Raw genomic sequence first — 22408 nt, 5'->3', positions numbered from 1 at the left:
TAGAGGGAAAGAGTAGGTGTGAGGGCAGACATGGTTGTGGGTAGCTATGCTGGGCTCCCCAGCTCCCAGCAATCCCCTTGGAGCAGGGGACCTGGGGCAGCCTGCTTTACAGAACCTGGTTTCCAGGGCAGCCTGAGAAGTAGCCAGTACTCACAGGGATGGATCGGGTGCACATCAAAAGCTGTCCGTGACTGGCTGCCAAGTGAGGGAAGCGAATCGCAGAAAAGCCTAATTCCATCTTTTAAGGTACCATCGTCTATATTTGCAAACTCCTGGGAAGGTTAGAAACATCTCCCTCACACTGTTAGCAATAGTTATCTCAGGGAGAGGGAAGTGGGATGAGAATTTTTTCCCCTTTTCAGGGTTGTAAATTTCTCCATTGTTTCAGTTTGAAAATAATGAGCATGTATTACTCTGGTAATGGGGAAAATGCCATTTTTAGAAAATCTATATTTGAAGGTGGCAGGAGCCAGCCCAACAGATCTTAGCGGGGTGCAGGGGCCTTCAGCTCAGGCATTCCTTCATGCCCACCCAGACCATAAGGTCCAGGGCATGGGTGACAGCTGGGATTTGCTGCTTACCTCTGCCTGACCCATGCCATCCATCCTGCTGGGATGTCCCAGACAGACTGGCTGGGAAGATGATGGAGCAATTACTGTGCAAAAACGAGGTCATGAGTTTGAGCCCCAGGGTCTGTGTAAAATCCCATGTGCCAGCGCATGCCTGTGGTCTCAGCATGGGGAGGCAGAGAACGGATCCCAGGGGGCTTGCTCATCAGGCAGCGTAGCTCAGCTGGTGAGTTCTAGGTTCAGTGGGAGGCCCTGCCTCAAAAAGTAGAGAGGAGAGCATTTAAGGAAGAGGCTCACACACATAAACAGATGCATGGACATGTGTACACATGCACCCACACGGATTATACAAACACATAGAAACAAATGATGCAAATATCCCCAGCTCCGCTCCAGTCTGAAGTGGCAGTGGCCTGAATGACAGCATCCTGCTGGGAGGATGTGCTAAAGGGTGCCCCGGACCCCCTTCCGGCCTTCTTAGGCTAACTCAGAAGGAAGCTCTCACTAGACTTCCTCAAACTGACAAAGGGGAGGGACAGAGCCTGGAGCCCTGACAACGACAGTTCTGATCACTGCTTTGTAATCTGGGCGATGCCATCTTGTAAACCTTCACACCTCTACTCATTTGGGTCCCTTTCTCTAGTGCCCTTCCTTCCCTCACCTGCCCACTCCCAACACTCTTCAGGAATCCTCTAGAACACTGCGAGACCCCTACTGAATGTAGACCAGGTACCCCATTAGCAGGGTCCCCTTTGAGACTGATAGGATGGCATAGGAGGGACCTCGCTCTCAATCCCAGCCAGCACCTGGCACACATTCTGTTTGTTTGAGACAGGATCTCATGCAGCTCAGGCTAGGCTCCAACCTTGTGCAGCTGAAAATGACTTTGAACTTGTGAGCTTCCTCCTCTTCAGTGCTGGGATTATAGGTGTGGTCCACCCCTTCAGGCTTATGCAGGGCCTGTGTGTGTTACATGCTCAGTCTCCCGCACAAATATTTTCATCTATCATTTTGGCCGGTCACCCCTGGAACCTTGCTGGGATTCCCCAGTTGGCTCCTTTCTGCCTAAAGAAGGTCTAAGCACCCTCTAGTGACCAGCTGTAGGGGGACAGCCCAGGCCTCCAGGGAGGCCCAGGAGGATTTAAAGGGGCCTTTCATCTGTAAATGAGCTTCTGTGTGGATGCCTGAGAGCTGAGGGAAGCCCCAAACCATGTCCTCTGAGGGAAGGCAAGCTATGTAGGACTGTGCCCTACAATGGAAGCCTCCTTCTCCAGGGCTGGAGAAGCAAGGCAGAGGTCCCAGAGGGCAGGGTGATTAGTGGGGTCCTTCTGGAGTCACACCTCTTAGGGGCTTTAAGACCCCAGAGGCCCTTTGCCCCATCACCGACCCCGGCTCTGCCTTATAACTTGGTCTCCAGCAGGGTCTGGTGCTGTAAAAGTTTGAGATGCTGAAACCTTGCTGTGGCCTCTGCACTCTCTGGGGTGCAGAGGTCTGTTTGCAAGTGCCACTGTCATGCCATCCGCATTCACACAGTCCTTCCTGAAGGTCACAGGGGGAAGGGCCAGCTGGGAGCAGAGAGGGTAGGGACACTCAATCCAGGCAGGTGCGTGGGGACCTGCAACTCAGAGAGTGTCCCCATAGAACATCCAGTGGGTGACCCACTGTAACACCCCACACATCCCCGCTGACCTCCTCCAGTCTCTCCCCTCAGAACAGCAGTAAGCCCGGCGCGCCTCCATTTCCCTTCCGGTTCAGGAGACAGGAAGCGTGTGCCTCTTTCGTCCTTGCAACCGGCTGGCCAGGACCCACCCTCTCTCTATCTCCTTACCTCTTCTATGGCCCATGAACCCCAGCCTCTCCCTCTGGAGAGCAAATGTCAGAAATGGACCAAGGGAACTGGGTTGGCGCCCTGGCCCTCCTGACACTTCTCCCCCCAGCCATTCTAGAACTTTCTCTCATATGGGATGTTTGGGGAGCAAGGAAAGGCATAGGGGAAATAGCAACACCAAATTCTGAAGCCTGGCTCTGTACACATGGGGTGAGATGAACCCTCAAAGCCTTACCTTTATTTTAAAGTCTTCCGATGGGGCAGGAGAGATGGCTCAGCAACCAACAGCATATACTGTTCTCGCAAAGGACCCAAGTTCGTTTCCCAGTACATTGGGGAGTTCGTAAGGGATCCCATTCCACTAACCCCCCCACCCCGTGTGTGTGTGTGTGAATTTTTTAAAAAGAAGTTTACCAAGCCCACCGCAGAGCCTAGCCCACCTCTCCTGCCTCATCTGGCCCATGACCTATCAGAAGCCGCTGACATTTGCACACATCCAGGGCCACACATTCTTATATTTTTGGTTGTGAGCCTTTAACAGCTGAGCCCGCCACACACTCTTTAGCCATCTTCTGGAGGAGCCAGACCTCCGGTGAAACCCCTTTCAATCAAAGTTTACTTCCTAGAGTCTAGCTTGGTGCAGTGTAAACCCGTGTCCTCTACTTCTATCCCTCCCCAAACCTGAGGACTGTGAGCAGCATCTCCTTCTGCCCCAGTTGACTGCGCATGCCCTGAGCTTTTCCTGTACCTTCTAATTTTTTTTTTTTAAAGAAAAACCTTTCATCATTTTTCTTATTGGCTCTGGCTCCCCTCCAGACCTCCAAATCCTTCTTAAATGTGACAGCTAAAATTAGCTTCAGGAGCCGGCCAAGCCCTCGTGGGATGCTGGGGCCCCATCTCATATGCCCGGTTTTCTCCCTTCTGGGTGCCATCCCAGCACAGAACAGGATGGCCTGTCCCTTATTATTCTGGGTACCTCATGGGTCTTCTCTCCTCCTGGACATGAGAGGTCTGGGTTTAACTTTCAGAAGCTTTGCCTTGTGCTCTGAACAAATGGCTTTTCTTTCTGACGTCTCAGGACACGCTGGACTGAGATGTTCTGACCTGGTCTCAGATTGCCCGGCCAGCTTCTCATCCAGCATATGTCTGTTTCTCCTTCTCCCTCTGGACCAGCTGGACCAGTCTTGGGCTTCCATGAAGGTTCTCCGTCCCAAGCAGGAGAGTGGACAGCAGAGGAAGGCTGCCAAGGGGCCTCTGCGGGAGCACAGGAGAGCTTGTGGTTCCTGGAGAAATATTGTAGCCTATAGCAACTGTATATGGGTGATGCAGGTTGGCTGCCATGTGCTCAAATAACATTGGGGGCTGGGGTTCAGTTAGAAGAGTGTGTGCCTAGCATCCAGGATGTTCAAGATTCTATCCCCAGCTCTGCGCAAACCGGATGTGGTGGTGCTGGCCTATAATCCCAGCACCCTGCAGGCAAAGACAGGGGTCACAAGTTCAAGGTCAGCTTTAGCTACCTAGCCTACATAATAAGTATGAGGACAGCTTTGGTTATATGAGACTATTTTCCGAAAACATGGCTTCATCTAGAATCAAGTAAAAATAAAAGCTTGATCCCAGCTGACCTTTGTGCCCTCCCTGTGGCCCATCAGGGTCCCAGCTGTCCCCGGAGGTTTGTCCTGAGGCAGGCCATCAAATAAGTAGAGCAGAGGTCCCTCAGGAGCCTCCTACAGCCCAGCCCTGCCACAGAGAAGCTCGTGGGCGAGGGTTTGGTGCAGACAGGCTCTGCAGCACCCCACAAATCACTCGGGAAGGATGCAGCACCCCACAAATCACCCAGGAAGGAAGCTGGCCTCTCCCTGGCATGACAGGAGCCTGCAACCATCCATCCAAGCCTCCAGTCCCCACAGCAGCTCTCTTGCTCAGGGCACCCAAGGCAAGCACACAAGCAGTTCTCAGAATGCAGAAGAGCAGCTCTGGTGCTGGGTGAGGGCAGGAAATAAATAAAGTCAGAAACCATAAATAAACCTGCTGGCCTCACACTGGGTGAACACACGGTCCCTGGGGAGCTGGGCTCTACTTCCACAGAGGTGATTAAATTCCAATCCAGTCACTGCCCTGCAGAGGCAGGGCCCAGACTTTGGGGCTTCTGGACTAGGACTGCCTGCAGAGGAAGGGTCAGAAGTGTCAAACTGCAAAACATCTACAGGCTAGAGCCCAGTCCTGGCTAGACACGAGGGCGATCTGTGGTGGGATTTTAAATAACAGGCCTGCAAGTCAGGTAGGTACCCTCCTGCATGCAGACCTTCCACTTAGAAGGCTGGGCAAGGTACCATTCCTGCATGAGTCCAGAGCCGAAGCCTCAGTTTACCAGCTCTGTGCTTACCTGCTAAGGAACAAAGGAGGATTTAAGTGTGTGTGTGTTCACGTGCATGTCTGTATGTATATACATGCATGGAGACTAGAGGTCTAGTGGTTACCCTTCTCTATTTATATTTTTTGGTGTGTGGAGGGGTGTGGGTATGTATATCTATGTGTGTACCTTCACATGCATATGTGAATAAACATGCATTACATGTGTGAAGACTAGAGATCTAGTGTTTTTTATTTATACGTTTTGGTGTGTGTGTGTGTACATTTACATGCATGTGTACATATACACACATGGAGACTATCAGTCTAGTGTTTCCTTTCTCTTATTTATTTATACTTTTGGTGTATGTGTACGTGTGTATACATATGTGTGTGGTTGTCCATGTCCATGTATGTGCATAGAGGCCAGAGAAAGACAACATGGTGGTCCCACTCTATAACACTCACTTTCCACCTAGACCCTTGAACTTGGAACTCGTCCAATAGTTGGCTGGCAAGGCTGGGCTACATGTAAGAGTAGGTACAGCCGGCTTTTTATACCAGTTCTGGGGATTCGAACTCAGTTCACACAGCAAGCACTCTTTCCTCCAAGCCGTCTCCACAGAACTTCCGCCTTAGTTTTTTAAAGATGGGGTCTCTAATTGAACCCAGAGCTCACCCTATTTTTGTGAGACTGGTTGACCATCAGATGCCTGGAATCCTTCATCTCCACTCTCCCAGTACTGGGATCACACATGAATATGCAGACACATACACATTGACACGAACAAGGGGCATTCTGGCTTTCAAGACGTGATCTGAACTCAGGCCTTCAGGTTTTCAGAGCAAACGTTTTACCAATGGAGCACTCTCCTTAGCCCCAAGACTCCACCGTAATGGTCCTCAGCTTCCCATGCTGTGCCCTACTTAGACAAGAAGACCTCACATCGCAAAGACAGCTTGCCATGGCCAAGTGGAAGTCAGCCCATAGCAAGCTACTCAGCCTCTCACGCCATCGTTGCTTTCTGTGGGGAGCAGGGACGATGCCCAGCAGTGCAGTCAGTCGCGGGCGCACATTTCTTCCCACAGCTCCTAGCAGGGATGTGGCTGGCTGGGCACATCCGGGAACTTGGTGGGAAGGCAGGAGAATGGGTGTGTCTCCAAAGAGGATGCTTTAGTCAAGGCAGCTGCCGTCCTTGCATTCTTTGAGACTTGCTCACTAACAAATGAGTCACTTTCACCGGAAGCATCCTGACAGAAAGGCAGTGGGAAGAACTAGAAGGTGGGTAGGTGAGAGGGCTCACTGGGTAGACAGCTTTGTAGCCAAGCCTGAGAACCTGAGTTTGATCCCCAGAACTCACATAATAGAAGAACCAACATTCATTGCATAGGCACGCACTGCCCCCCATGCAACACACACACACACACACACACACACACACACACACACACACACACTTTATAAACACACATAAATTATAGAGAACTGAAAAGCAATGGTGGGTCTGCACATCTGTGCCTCTGTGGAACACCCTCCTCATCCTGCACATGCACTCCATGTGCAATTACACACTTGGTGGATCTTTCCCATATGCACTCCATGTGCAATTACACACTTGGTGGTTCTTTCCCATATGCACTCCATGTGCAATTACACACTTGGTGGATCTTTCCCATATGCATGTACACACTTGCATTAAGTCCTGAGTGCACACAGGCTGTAACTTCTTGGAGGGGTTGATGCTCCCCACATCACAATGTTTGGGATTCATAGTTCTGAAGAAAGTAAAGCCTCTGAAGCCATTAGTTACCTTTTCGTACTCCCCATAAGCCAAGAAGGCTGGGGGGGGGTAAGAGGAGATACCCAAAGGAGGCTCCCCACAGACTCTGAGCTTGTCCCTGAGGCCACCAGCTAAGCAGAGGGGAGAGACATAAGCTAGGATATTGAGGTTGAAGGACAGGAATTTTCTTACCCTTTCTCCTGCAGGCCTGACCTTTATTTAAGAAAAGAGTCCCTGAAAATGTCTTTACTGATCCTCTGGGGGAGGGGGCAACGCAAAATGCACACCATCCATAATGAATGAGCCCATTTCCTGTGCAAATCAGGCAGGAGTTGGGACAGATTTGTCCTGCCAATGGCATCAAAGATGAGCTCATTTGCTGGCAAGACTAGCAGCAAATCAGGGTCTGTTAGTGCAGCTCTGTCTGTTGGGAGCAGGGCCGAGGGTGCCAGAAGGGGTCTCCATAGTGAGGGCATGCCTTATATGTGTACATGCCTGGGATCATTTTTACATGTGTATGTGTAGACATTTGGGGGGAGAAAAATGGGGATGTAGATGCCTTGTTCCAGAGTGGGAGACCCTGATTGCTTCATTCATGCCTGGGACCTTCCAGGGTGGAGACATGGCTAGTTCAGTAACATGCTCGCTGAGCAACCATGAAAACTAACAACACCCCCCAGCACCCATGTAGAAGTAGCCGTGAACACTGATACACACTGGTGGCCCCGGGGCTTATAGAACAATGGGTAGAGACAGGAGGATCCCTGGGACTTGTTGGCCAGTCAGTCCAGCTGAATCAGAAAGCTGAAGTTTCAGTGAGAAACTTCAGTGAGGAAGATACACGATGTTTTTCTCTCAGTTCCATGCATACCCACTCACATGCATGAACACATATATGAACACAAAAGACTATCCACCCCAGGCCCACCTGGGACCCAGTTCTGGTCCTCAACACCCCCCATCGCAGCCCCACACCATCCAGTGGGGAGCTCTGCTACTTTCTCAGTGTAAACCTATAGTTCCTTCTTTCCAAGGTCACTGTTGATGTTTTCTCCCATGTTAAGGCCACAAGAGAATCATTGTCATCCACTCTGTCACTGGGACCTTCTAGAAGAACCCACTTGGAAAGGGAGGGATACTGGAAAAAAAAGCACAGTGAGGTCTGTCCCCAAGGCCACCCTCCCATCTCCTGGACATCACCACTGCCATCATTTGGTGGACTCCGGGAACATTGTGAGTCTGATAAAACAACAATAAAAACAAAAAACCCAGAAAGCAAAAAAAAAAAACAAAAAAAAAACAAAAAAAACAAAAAAACAAAAAACAAAAAAAAAAAAACCCAAATTATTTCCCTATAAAGTTATGTTGGGCAGGCTGGGGCAGTTAAAGGGGCTCTGCCGGAAGGAAACATGGAAAAGAAAAGAAGTGGCCAACCTCTTCCTCCACCCTTCCTATCTGTTTCCTGTCTTGCTGGTTCCCTAGGGCACCTTACTTTTGCCAGAACCAAGTCCCCTACCTGGACAACTGCCCCCTTGTGGTTGAATCCAGTAGGACAGAACTCACAGATGCCTGCCCCTTCTGGCTGTCCAGGGAACTGCAGTCAGCATTCCAAACATAAGGACAGTGTCATTCATTCATTCATTCATTCATTCATTCATTCATTCATTCATTCCTGGGACAGGGGTCTCATGCAGTCCAGACTGGTCTCGTAGCTGAGGATGGCCTGGAATACTGATCTTCCAGGCTCTGCCTTCCAGGTACTGGGATTACAAAGAACTGCACAAGCACCACGCTCAGTATCTATGGGGCTGGAGACTGAACCCAGGGCTTCTAGAATGTTAAATAATCATCTCTCTACCACGTGATCCATGTTTCCATGAGATTTTATTCTCTCCTCATGAAGAGGAGGCCCAACCAGGCACCAACACCTGCAAACGTAAGACCCCAAGCTTAAATTAGCTCCAAAAAGAAATAAAAAGAGGAAAGGTCCCCCGCCCCATCCTGGAAATGTGCCCAGTCCCTGCTTGGTCTCCAGATGGCCAGGCTGCTATGCCACTCAGACACCAGTGTCAATTTGGACTCAGGCCCAGAGGTGAATCTGGTGCTGCCTCCTCCCTCACACCCTCCAGCCTCCCCTGTATGTGGACAGGTCCTGTCCCTCATCCTGGCTTTCCAGCCTCCCTCTCCTGCAGAAACAAACCATACATGTGTACAGAGGCCACTGCACAGAACGTCCTAGAAATGCTTGCAAGAATGTGTTGCCAATGAAGGGCTAACTAACTTCCTAACACCTTCTGGGCTTGAGGTTGAGTTCCAAGGTTCCAACCACCAATAGAAAGGCAGATGCCAAGGAGTGAGGCTCAACTTCCTACTGCCCCATCCAGAGAGGTGCCAGATCCCAGGGACAGCTCTGCAGTCTCACTGGGAAAGCCGCCCTCTGTCTTTTCTTGTACTTCTCTATGGCTCCAGCACCTAATTTAAATACAGCCAAACTGTTCTGCATGACCCACAGGTCCTATAGGACCTGGCATCTGGTCCATTGTCACACCTACCCTCATGCCTCTCAGTGTCCATGCCACCTTCTGCCTGGTACACCTTGACCTTCTCTCTGAGACTCAGCTTCAATACAAGCTCCCTGGGAACTCTGAGTGCCCAGGGAGACACTTCTCTAGCCCCCCTTGGCACCCACCCTTGGCTAAAGATTGGTCTGTGAGCTGATAAGCAGCTATTGACTAAGCAGAAGTTCCCAGATACCCTTGCGTCCCCAGTGCCCATGGATGGGGACACCAAATGGGAGAGAAACTGGGTGCAACTCTGTTGAGCCCTGGTCAGGAAAGCTCCTGGAGAAGAGACTGTGGGTAACCAGGTCCGGCATCCTACTATGACATCACTGCCTGCAGCACCAGAATAAGTGTGTGTGTGTGTGTGTGCGCGCGCGCGCGCGCGCGCAGGTCCACATATATGTACATGCCTATGAAGGTCAAAGATTAATTGTAGATGCTATTCATTGGGAAAGTGACATCCAACTGATTTTTTTGAGGCACGGTCTCTCACTAGCCTCCAACTCACCTAGACTGGCTGCCCAGGGAACTCTGAGGATCCTATCTGCTTCTGCCCCCAGGAGATTATGGTCATCTGCTGCCACACCCGGCTTTTCCCATGTGTCCTGCTCATTAAATAGGTCTTCACACTTGTAAGGCAGGTATTCTACCAGATGAGCAATCTCCCTAGTCCCAGAATGTTCCCCTATTCCTCTCCCCATGATAAAACAGAAAACTTGCAGGGATGAAAGCCTAGAGGCCCTCTGCATGGCCTCCCTGAAGGAATCCTGGTCCTCCTCCAATCTACAGGCTGCTTCCTTTGCAAATGGGATTATGCAGGCAGGTGGAGGCTGTGAAGAAAGAGCCCCCCCCCCTTTTTGAGACAGTCCACCCTCTCAGATCCCTCGGGGTCAGGCACCTTCTGGGAGGGCAAAGTCTCAGAGACAGGAGACCGTGGCGAGCTCAGCAGCAGGGCCCCTGCCTCTGTGGCTGTGAGACAGGGGACCGTGGCGAGCTCAGCAGCAGGGCCCCTGCCTCTGTGGCTGTGAGACAGGGGACCGTGGCGAGCTCAGCAGCAGGGCCCCTGCCTCTGTGGCTGTGAGACAGGGGACCGTGGCAAGCTCAGCAGAAGGGCCCCTGCCTCTGTGGCTGTGAGACAGGGGTTGAGTCACAGTGACTACGCCACTCCCTCCCCTGTCCTTAGATGTGTCTCCCTGCTGGCTGGAGCTGGGCTAGTAGTCATCGCTTCAGTAACTGAAGGGTGCCCAGTGATCCACCTCCTATGCCTCCTGCCTGAAACCTTCCAAAATGGTACCTAGGGAACATGTGTTCCCAGGCGGGAGCCTCTGGGGTGCATTCAGACACACACCGGAAGAGCAGCTTTGGGTGTAATTTGCTTTCCTGAGACAATAATCTCTCATCGTGTTTCCTCTCTCCCGAGTTACATTTCTGTCACTGATCCTGTGACAGCCCCAACAAATGCACCCTCTAGAGGGGCTAAAATGCAGCCTTCAGGTCTATGCCGCCTCCTCCTCAGGCGACTCACAGCCTAGCCCTGTTCTTTGCACTGCTAATTTTTATGCTTGGGAAGTCATGGTGCATCCAGGTGTGTGTGTGTGCGCGTGTGTGTGCGTGTGTGTGTGTTCGTGTGTGTGTGCATGTGCATGCATGCCTACACACATGCATGTGGGTGTGCGGTGGGTGTGTGTGCAGGAGGATGTGGAAGGCAAGCAGATGGCCTGGCCCTTAACCTTGAGCTTTGTAGAATGGCTGAGCAGTTCCTCAACCTCCTCACCCTCTGATTTATGCTTTTTTTTTTTTTTTGAGTTATGTATTGACAGTTAGGAGAGCTGACAGAATCTCTAGAGGTCATCTATTTAACATGGCCTCAGCTAATGTAAGAAAGAAACCACGCTGGATTCCTTAGTTAACTGAACTTCAGCCATGTTTTATTTTTAGCAACATGCCCAGAGACCCAAGCAACTGGCTGGCCAGTGCTGGGGAAGGAGCTTGCTGACTGCAGTCCTGCAGTCAGTACTTCCTGGGTGATGACTTTCTGGGCGGTCTCTAATCATCAGTGTTGCACCCCACAAATAGTTCTGTGTGGGAATGCACCGGGAGGTTTCGGCCTATGCATGGTGCATGTGTGGTCAGAGGACAAGCTCACATGTCTGTCTCAGGCTCCTTCCACCTCTTATTTGAGACAGTGTCTCTCATCAGCCAAGAATTTTGCCTGATAGACCAGGTTAGCTGCCCCACAGCTCCTGGGGCCCTGGCTACCGAGCCCTTAGCTCGCCATGGCTGGGATTATAAACATGTGTCACTGTACCCAACTTTCTGCATGGCTTCTGGAGATCCAAACTCAGATGTTCCTGCTTGTGTGTCAAGTGCTTTGCTGACTGAGCCATCTTGCTGACCATAGGCAGGTGAAACGAGAGGACAAGCCAGGTATACTCTTCAGCTAAAGCCCACATAGGACTGAGCAAGAAGTGGGACAGATGTCCATCTCTGATGCAATCTAACATGCTGATGGTCCACTCAACTGGTAGCCCGAAGGACCTCTCTCAATAAGGCAACCTGCACATAGGCTATGGCACAAGCATCCTTGGCCTGGTCTTACTTCCCTGGCTTCCTGTCCTTCACCTTTGTAATGTTGCCCTATGTTCTTACCCAGGTGAGGCAGGGTGTCCTTTCTTTTGGTTCTGACTTTGACTAGTGAGATATTTGTGGATAAGACTTACCATTTAGCGACCCCAAGCCTCTATCCCCTCTTTCGTTTTTGCTCCGCCTTTCTGGAGACCTCTTTTCCTCTACAGTCTTAAGGTTGCCTGGGGTACTCCAGCTATGAACGCAAGCAGTTGAGAGAAATGATTCAGGTAAATGCTGTGAACTTTTGTACCCTGGGGTTTGGGAAGCAGGGTAGGACTGGAAGCAAACTGTCCCTCCAAAGTACTTAGAATCGTGGGAAATAAAGGACCGGGCACAGAGAACCAGGAAGGAGGCAAAGATTGTAACCAGTCCTTGAAGAGCCGTGGTTAGTGTGAAACCCGAGTTTAGAGTTGCCATAGCCTGGCAGAAACAAATACACATTAAACACAGATCCCATGGGAGACAGAGAGAAGGTGTGAGCTCTGGACTAAACTCCTCAAACCCACAAGGAGTCAAGTCACCTTGAGGAAGAGTTACAAGATTACAAACCTGCCTTTAGTTCCAGCTCTCAGGAGGCAGAGACAGGTGGATCTCTGTGAGTTCAAGGTCAGTCAAGTCTACAAAGTGAGTTTCAGGACTGCCAGGGCTGTTACACAGAGAAACCCCATCTTGAAAACAAAACAAAACAAAAACAGAAAAGGAAAGAAAGAAACCACAAACCTAAAAACCTTGAATCATAAAAGTAATTGGCTGACATTCCCAGTTCTGTTTTTCACTAGGGGGATCAGGGTAAGAACTAAAGCAGAAGCCAGGAGGAAAGCTGCTTACTGACTCCACTCTCTGGCTTGCTCTGCTCTCTGGCTTGTTCCACTAGCTTTCTTTTACAGCCCAGGCCCACTGTAGAACAAAGCTGCCCACAATGGGCTGGGCCCTACCACATCCACCATCAATCAAGTCATCACAGATAAGGACACTGTCAACTTGATCAGGGTAATTTTTCAACTGAGGGCCCGTCTTCCCCAGTGACTCCCAATTGTGTTATGTTGACAATAAAAATTTACCAAGACACCTACTGTTTCTTATGAGTTCATTCTAAGTGGGACTGTCAATCACCTGGATGGGAAACCACCCTTCGGGAAAGTCATCTCATCTAGAGACTTTAAGAAATAGCAGAGAGCTACTTAAAAGCGTAGGTTAGCACCATCGGCTCTCTGGCTGTATTAGTCAGGGTTCTCTAGAAAATGAGCCAATAGAATTAATGTATATTAAAGGGAATTTTCTAGATTGGCTTATACAGCAATGGCTGTCTCACTGTCAGTGAGGACCAGAACCTAGGAGCTGCTCAATCCATGAAGCTGCTGCTGAAGGCCTGGAGAATTCATGAAGAGCATCGTCTTCAGTGCACATTGGAAGCTCGGAGCCAGATTCTATTATCAGTAAAGAACATAGCAGATACATGATATGATATGATGGGATGAGATGTGATGTGATGGGATGGGATATGATGGGATGGGATGGGATATGATGGGATGGGATATGATGGGATGGGATAGGATGGGATGGGATATGATGGGATGGGATAGGATGGGATGGGATATGATGGGATGGGATAGGATGGGATGGGATATGATGGGATGGGATGGGATAGGATATGATGGATAAACTTTCCTGCAAAAATGCAGGTAAGCTCCCCTCAGCCATCTTTGTTCTAGGCTGTCACTAGATGCTGCCCTCAGGTAGGGTGGATCTTCCCACTCCACTTCAAATCATCTGATCAATAAATCCCTCACTTGGGAGCACGACAGCTTGCCTTTCAGTAGATTCTAGATCTTGTGGAGCTCGGCCTGCTCACACTCTTGAGTGTTTTCCTCCACAGGGATGGGAGGGGCACTCTTGAGAGTTCCCACTTTACCTGGTGATAGGGTAAACTCTCCTGCTTGTCTTCTACACAAGGTTTGCAAAGTCTAAATTGAATCCTTTCAATGACAATGGCAAGGAGCAGGGAGCTGAGGAGAGGCCAGCAGGTGGGCAGGGCGGGGCAGGGCGGGGCGGGGAGGGGCGGGCTGCTCTTCTCAATGTCAAGCACTGTAGAGCAAGGGCAGGAATCCTGAGAGCAGAGACATTGGAGAGACCTGTCCTGTACACAGAGCCCAGTCATAAAAACAAGCTACATCAGAAAAGGGAGCCCAGAATCACAAAACATTTGAAATGCACACACTGTGGGTGTTGGGGTGTCTGATGCTATGTAATAAGCCACTCCAGAACTGCAGGGCCCAAAACAGTAGTGCTTTACTTTGATCAAGAATCTGCACCTTGAGGCTGGAGAGGTAGCTCAGTTCTTAAGAGTGCCCACTGCTGTGGCAGAAGACCTGTGTCTTTCCAGGACTCATACTGGGTGGCTCACTCCCTTGGCTGTAACTCCAGCTGTAGGGGATCCAACAGCTTCTCTATTCCAGAGACACATGTAGTCACAGGCACACACTTACAGAGAGATACAAAAGCAAACATATACAAAAGCAAACATACACAAAATTAAAAATAAAATGCTTTTGTTTTTTAAATTGGGGTGATAGCTTACATTTTCTCCACTTGGCATCAGTGGGGGACTCCACTTGGTGTTCTTTTGGATGGTACATTTCAAAATGACTGCAGGCCAGGTGCCATGGCCTCTTAGCTAGGTATGGGTCCTATGCCGGCTCGGTGGCTGAGTTTCCAAAAGGAATGTTCAAGTGCCGGAGACTTGTCACCTCAATTCAAAACCGCACGGCGTCACTTCAGCTGCATTCTGTCAGAACAGTTACAAAATCTGTGTAGAGCCAAGGAAGAGGGCACTAGGGAGGTTCCAGTGACATCATTGTACCAACTCTGAAGAGACCATAGAAGATGCCAGCCCAGCGTCAGGTGACAGATGGAGACCTGCAGGTGATCAAACATTATGTCATCGCTGGGCTGGAATCAGTGGCCCTGAGTCAGCAATTGACCAGAGCAACAATAAACAGGTTCTTAGGTGATAGAAGATTCTGGAACCCTGGCTTCACTGATCAGACCTTTATAAGAAACTTAACACCCCCTGCAGCTGGGGAGATGACTCAGCAGTTAAGAGCACATGCTGCTATTGCAGAGGACCTGGTTTGCTTCCCAGAACCCAGAACTCACGTCTGCTTGTAACCCGTGTGAGGGCTCACACCTGCCTGTAACCCATGTGCCTGCTTATAACTTCATTTCTGGAGGATCTGGTCCCTCCTCTGGACTTCTCCGGTGCCTCCTCTCACCTGCTCACACTCCTGAATACACACAGTTAAAATAAGTCTTTTAAAAAAGCTCCCCTTTCTGGGCCTCGGCCCTCCCATCTCTTCAATGGGAAAACAGTAGCTCCTGAAGGGTGGCTGTGGGGATTCCACAGACAGGACCCCACCACCGATGCCTGACTCATAACAAGGGGTGTCAGGTGGTTCTTAGAAATGACTAGAGATGGAATAGAACCACATTGCCCAGTGGTGTTGTTGGCCAGAGCCCAAGAGTGAGGCCACTTTTCAGGAATGAGTATGGGGACACACACCCCTCCAAGCTCTCCTGATGTTATAATTGTGGGTCCAGGCACCAGCATCCCCCAGGCAAGCTGTCTAGGGTGACAAAGGGCTCTGGAAGCAGGGGATCTTGGGTCTGGTAGGGTTAGGGTCTCCTTGATGGAACAAGGACAGTGTGTGGGGTAGGGTTAATGGCCTCTCAGCATGACTTAGAGGTCCAGCTGTGCTCAGAGGCTGGGTAAGAGCTTCAAACACTATTAAGTTCCCTGCAGTTGTGTTTCAGCAGTAAAACAGAGGAGTCTGAGGCCACTTTGAAGCGGCAACTGTTTTCTCTTCCCTGCGCCTTTCCACACAACATTTAATTAAAACTGCAGGAGCATCCTGGAATGCTCACTGAAGGAGGTTGGAGGGCTGTGCTGGAGTGGAAGGCATTTGTCTGTCTGCATCTGGGAGAGCCTGGGTACAGTCCCCCATCACCCTCTACCCCAGTTCTGCTCAGCCAGGCTCCAGGAGCCTGCCACCCCATCTCCACCAATGGTCCTAAGCGTCTTTACCCTCACATCTTTGAGACGGGGACTCAAACTCGGTTAGCTTCATATCTGCGGACAGCAGTGGACAAATGACTGTGGTTTTCTGAGCCTCGGATCCCCCCTCTGGGAATGAGAATGAAGGTTGCATCACAGAGGTATGGAGACAACAAACGAGTTCCTCCAAGGTTGCCTGACCCTCCCTGGGCATCCCTGGCCAGCATGGCTGAGACTGGCCCTCAATGCTGGTCCTTTCTGTCCTACTTGAACTTGTGTTTCCAAGGTCAGAGCCTCAGAGACATTTGGAAAGATGCGCTGGCCATGGATCCCACCCTTTGATGCTGGAACCTACAGTGCAAACCTTGTTTCATCCCTCTCTCTCCCTCCCCCTCCCCCCTCATGTGTGTGTCTGTTTTTGTGTGCATTTGTGTGTGTGATTTCACATGTGTGAACCCCTTGGATACTGTTGCTGAGGGGCGACCACCTTATTTCTTGCAGACAGGGTTTCTCCCTGACCTGGGGCTTGCCGATGAAGCTAGACAAGCTAGTCACTGTGCCTAGGTAACCCACTGTCTCTAGTGCACCCCAACGCCAACCAGGGTTACAAGTACAAACCACTGTGCCCAGCCTCCACGCACAACCTTCTTTGTTACGTCCCAGGAAACTGTGGAGTGGGCAAATCGCACGGGCAAAATTGTTAACATATTTGTCAACTGTGGTCATGGACACCACCCTTCTGGGTGCTGAGCACTGCAGATAATGGACAGGAAAGTACTCACCCTGGCTCACAGTGAGAGGGTGAGACCCAGTGGGCACTGTGGCTTAAGCGGGTACCCAGCTGCTAGCAGTGCCCCAAGAGGAGAGAGAGGCTGCAGGGCTTGAGGAAAGAGTGGTGTGAAGGCTGGGCTAGCCCAGGTGTGACACCCAGAGCTTACATCTCCTGGAATCTGAAGGTAAGTGCGAACACTGAAAGGCAAGGCTGGATTTGTAGGAGATGAATGTGTGACTTCACAAGGGCTGGGACTTCTGGATAGGGGCAGTAGAAGGAACATTCATTGATTCCGCCATTTCACAACTGTTTATTGCGCACCTGCTGTATGCTAGCCATGCTGGGAGAAGACACCAGTGAATAGAATGGAGCCCTTTCTCTCATGAATTCTCCATTATTAAAAAAATAAATAAATAAAAATAAAAAGAATCAATGCAAATAATATTTCAGGGACCTGGGGAGACGGCCCAGGTGACCAGCTGAGCAAGAATGAGGACCTGAGTTTGAATTCCCAGCGTTTATGTCACAAGCCATAGGCATGACTGTAACCCAGTGCTGGTGGAGACTGGAGGATTTCTAGGGGTTTCTGGCCACCAGCCTAGCTTTGACTTAAGAGAGCAAGGACCAGAGTGATAGAGCAGGATGTCTTCCTGTGGCCTCTGGGCACACACACCTGCACACATGCATGGGCATACACACACAACACATGCACAAGTGCATGCTCACAAGAGCACATGCACGCTCACCCATGTGCACACACACTCACACACACACACACACACACACACACACACACACACCCCGGGTGGGGGAGAAGTTCTAGGAACAGCCACCAGGTGGAGCAGTGGCCCTAACTCTGACACAGAATCCTAACCCTGCCCCTGGAATCCAGTTACTGTTTTTTTTTTGTTTTGTTTTGTTTTGTTTTGTTTTTAATGATGGCATCACCCCTAGTGTCTGCAGCCACAGGCAGCAACTTTGTGTGTCTATCTGGGCTGTAAACTTGAGTGTGCTGTTGAGTCTGTAGCAGTCTGTCGCCTAGTCACTAGAGGACCTGGGAGGTGGGGGTGGGGTAGAGATTTGCAGGAAATTTCTGGGAAAGCTGGGTGATGAGGGTGTGGGGCAGGGCAGCCTGGGTGGGATGTAGAGGTCACAGGGTTGAGGCTGGTGTGGCTGCCATCAGGCAGCTTCAGTGGAGACATGCCTTCGCCTTGACTGAGTCTGTTTAGTACACGAGGACCCAGGAAATGCCAGGGACTTGGATGGTGCCGAGCAGTCTCTGGTTCTGCCAGGTCAGGCATGAGCATCCATCCATCTGTGCCGTGTGTTGGGCTAGGAGCTCCTATCATCTCACCTTGGCCTTGGGAGTGAGCAGTGAGCCAACAATCTGGGAAAAGACAACCTAGACCTCACCCACTGCCCTCTCTGATGAGGCAGGGCCCACCTGGAACACTCCCACCCAGAATGGGAATCCGAGTCCCGAAGACTGACTCTTCTCTTGATTTCGGGAAGAAGGAATGGAGGCCTTCTGGTTTGGCCAGCGTTTTGCTCCTTCTAACGAATGAACAACCTGTGGTTGTGCCTCCCAACCCTGAAGGACTCTGGGTCAGGGAGAGCAGGCTCCTGGAGGCCATTTTCCCAGGGACAACATGCACTGCTCATGTCCCCTGATTGCGGTAAGATCCCACACAGGTCTGAGGACGCAGTTCACCTGTGCCCTGCGCCTCCTCCGATGCTAAGCAGGGTGACTCTTTGCAGGGAAGAGAGACCCGCCCCTTGGTAAGGCAGCACCCCAGCAGATCTGGAACCCGGGACCCTATAATGGTGAACGTTTTCACACTAGTTAGGAGGGGTAGGGTAGGCTCACATCTCTGATCTTATTTGTTCTCCAAGACAATCCAAGTTGTGTTATTTCCTTCTTCCTTTTAAATATAATTTTCCCTGTGACACATCTTAAAGTAGTAAAGAAAAAAAAATGCATTTTTCTTTACTGCCCTCAATATTCACCCCCACACCCTGTGAACATGTAGTAGTCACCCATCAATATTGCAAACTTATTATTCTATTAAATATCTTATATGAGTTGTATTAAATAATTATATAGTATGCATTTGTAAAGATTTATTTTTTTAAATATATGTTTGCATTCCTTCGGGCCGAGGCACTGTACATGGGTGCTGGGAACCAAATCTGGCCCTCGGCAACAGCTCTCTTAAATCATAATAAATTTTCATTTATTTATTTTGGTTTTTTGAGACATGGTTTCTTTGTATAGACCAGGCTTTGTATAGACCAGGCTGGCCTCAAACTCACAGAGATTGTCCTGCTTCTGCCCCCGGAGTGCTGGGATTAAAGGCATGCACCACCTTGGCTCATAATAAACTTTTTAAAACCAAACATAAAATAAATCAATGGAGTCTAAAATCCTCCAAAATTACAATCCTGAAATAGACTCTTGAACATTGAATCCTGACAGCCTCTAATCCCTAAAACCACAATTTCGGTTGAAAAAAAAAATAAGAAAAGAAAAGAAAACCCAACTCCCTAGGAAGTCTACCAGAAAGGGGTAGTACATGGGATTTGGGGCAGAGACTAGTGTGTGTGAGCATCTTGGTAGGTGTATCTAAAGTTCTAGAGACCCAGCAGGGGGTTATTGGGGCAACCATAGGCTGTATACAGGAAGGAAATGACTAGCAGGGGACTATTGGGGGACCCAAGCAGAGGATTATTGGGGGAACCGAGGCTGTATATGGGAGGGAAATGACTACCAGGGACTGGGAACCCCTCCAAACAGCATGAGCCTGCCCTATGACCAATTATGTTCTCCAAGGAGGGCTGTGTCCAACTCAACTCAAGACTCGGAGCTGAGGCACCCACCAGCCAGCTCCTACGGGCCACCTGCAAGCGACTGCCCGTCACCTGTCCTTGAGACACACTTTCACACATATCCAATTTGCCTTTTAGTTTTAACTTTTTCCTTTTCTTTCTTTTTACTTTTTCTTCTCAATGTTTTAAATCACCAGCATTGCATTTTATACTTCCATCTGCTAAAAATGTCATTCCTGTGTTGCTTCTAGTATTTCTAATAAATTACAGAGAGATTTTTAAGGTCCTAATTTATTTTATGCTTTTTTTTAAGGTGGACCCTGCAATGTACATTCTCAGGTTGACTCTGTGGATGAATGTAACATATTGATGCCTTTCTTGACAAATGGAAACAGTTTTGTTACTTTTTCAAAGAGACAGGAACAAATATCTAGTCATCCCAGGTAGTGTACCAATGACAGACCAATGACATGATCCACTCAAGTCCAACAGTGACTGTATCATTGAGAGGCCCACCTCAGCGTGAGTGACAGCCCATCAAAGCTGCATCCCTCCCACCCCAGCATGAGTGACAGCCCATCAAAGCTGCATCCCTCCCATCCCAGCATGAGTGACAGCCCATCAAAGCTGCATCCCTCCCACCCCAGCATGAGTGACAGCCCATCAAAGCTGCATCCCTCCCACCCCAGCATGAGTGACAGCCCATCAAAGCTACATCCCTCCCACCCCAGCATGAGTGACAGCCCATCAAAGCTGCATCTATGCAGCTTCCTGCCCAACCTGCAGGCAGTTCCACTGAAGAATTTCCTATCCCTAACAATTATTTTCTGTTTTTTACATCTTTGGGGAGGGGCCTTCTAAAGCTTTCAACTTCCTGAACTTCCTAAACATTGTAAGTTGTATGAACTTCTAGAGTCTTCTGTGTCCCTCTCCTCCCTTCAGGGGAAAGAAACAGCTACACAACAGAGGTAATTCTTCTTGCATACAACATACCATGAAAGATAAAATGTCCTAAGATCTCCGTTCTTGGGGTAACTGTACAAAGGGGTAGTAATTGATTGGAGCATTGAATAATCGGGTCAAAAATCCTCACACGTGGCACCTCAGATGACGACAGTGTAAACTGTGCACTCTGAACTTTATCCACTCACCTTTGGCCTATCTCTTCTCTCTTTTAAAGTCACTCTTTGTGATTTTCATGCCGTATACAATGTATTTTGAAGTCAGTGTTCAGGACAGCCTCCAAATCCTCCCAGTTACTCTGCACCATTTTCTTCTCCCAACTGCATGTCCTCTTTGTATCACCTGCTGAGCTAATCCACATACCTCTGCTCTGGCTGCCTGTTCTTGCTGTGATAAAACAAGCTTCCAGTCCATCATGGAGGGAAAACAAGGCAGGACCTCCAGGCCAGAACTGAAGCAGAGACATTGAAGGAAAGGGCTTTTATAACTCCACCTGCCTGGGGATGTCACCACCCACAGTGGGCTGAGAACTCCTACATCAGTTAGCAATCAAGAGCATGTTCCACAGACATGACGGCAGGGATTCCATGAGGGTGGCTCCTTAACTGAGGTTCCCTCCTCCCAAGTGTAAGTTGACAACAAAACTAGTCAGAACAAGGATCATGGGCAAATGACCAGCAGCCACTTCTAAGAAAAACATGTAGTCTCTTCTGGCTTTTTTCTCCAAAAGCATAGTAAGCCTGCTCTTCCCTGTGATGCCGTATGACTATTGTTAACATAGTTCATGTTTGCAAGCACAGATGACACATTTGCTCATATCACTCTGAGAAATGGCCTAGAAAGTGTTCTGTCATGTCTACACATTTCTTGAGAAAAAAAGGTCAAAAATTATCTTCTAAAGAATTTTCATTTTTTGAGAATGATATTTTGGATATGTCATGCTGTATTCTTTCACTTTATAGTAGATCCGACCCTGCATGGTTTCAGGATTTCCCAAGTTTGCCCCGTGTGCTCCATCCGCACCTTCTGGGACCATGGAAACCTCTCCTGTCCTCTATCAGTGTGTGCAGTAACCACACTTGAGCTCTTCAAATGAGGCTCAGTGTGCCTAAGGGACTGGAGTTTCCATTACAGCTAATTATAATCAATGTTAATATAAAATACACATGTGGCCACCATATTGTACCCTGGCACGCTCTAAAGCAAATACCCCGTGGGACTGTCCACGCCTTGCATATGATCCAGGCTCAATAAACATGGGCTCCACACCCTCCCGTCCTTCTCCCCCCTGATCCTCCACCTCCTTCCCCTCAAGGCTCTGTGCATGTCCATCCTAATTTCTCTTCTTGGCCATCCTTCCCGCCTCCTCCTCTACCTTTCTTTCCGCAGGCCCATCCCTCAGTGTCCACTGGCAGCCACTTGTCCTAATCTGCCAACTTAGCTGTCCTGTAAATCAGCCCCAATAATTTGCCATCTGGTCCCAGCCCTAGTGGAGAGCCAAGACAGCCAGGTGGATCCTGGCTCGAGGTGCTTCTGATAACCAGGCCCATCAGGCAGGCAGGGATGCTCCATCATGTCTAAGGTTGGCATGGCTTGCAGATGGTGCTCAGTGCCAGGAACTGGTGCCAGGCCTGCACTGGCGACCAATCACAGAGGAGCCAGGGGTCTTGAGGGTGACGAGCAGCCTAGAGCCCAGATGCAGGTGCCTTGGCGGGCCGCAGATGGATTGAGTGAAGGCAACAGCCAGCGACAGGCTGCTGGGCGGCATCCCAGGAGCGCTGTGCTTGCTTGGTACCCAGGGCTGATTTACCATCACTGCAGCTGTGAGGCCTCATCAACAACACAAAGGGCATCTCTGAGGCATGGGGTTGGGGAGTGAAGTTCCCTCCACACCAGGCCACCTAGGACAACTCTGAAGTAACAGAACACGACAGCTCCCCAGCACAAGGGTTCTAAACATGGGTCAGACCAGGCCACAGCAGGAGGTCCCCACATTTGGGTATTAATCAGGGGACATCAGGGTTTTGAGCTTGGAGAGGACATTATTATCAAGTTTAGTAGTGGATGAATGAGTCTT

The 22408-nt window shown here is 49.8% G+C and overlaps 1 pseudogene; it reads right to left on the bottom strand.

The window, feature by feature from the left end:
* Positions 1 to 22099, bottom strand: part of LOC127236551 (DNA/RNA-binding protein KIN17-like) — a 35981-nt pseudogene extending 13882 nt beyond the window's left edge.
* Positions 22100 to 22408: the final 309 nt, after the last annotated feature.

The sequence above is a fragment of the Phodopus roborovskii genome, unplaced genomic scaffold (assembly GCF_943737965.1).
Source record: "Phodopus roborovskii unplaced genomic scaffold, PHOROB, whole genome shotgun sequence".
Lineage (NCBI taxonomy): Eukaryota > Metazoa > Chordata > Mammalia > Rodentia > Cricetidae > Phodopus > Phodopus roborovskii.
The sequence above is the reverse complement of the archived record's forward strand: the minus strand, read 5'-3'. Positions and strand labels throughout refer to the sequence as shown.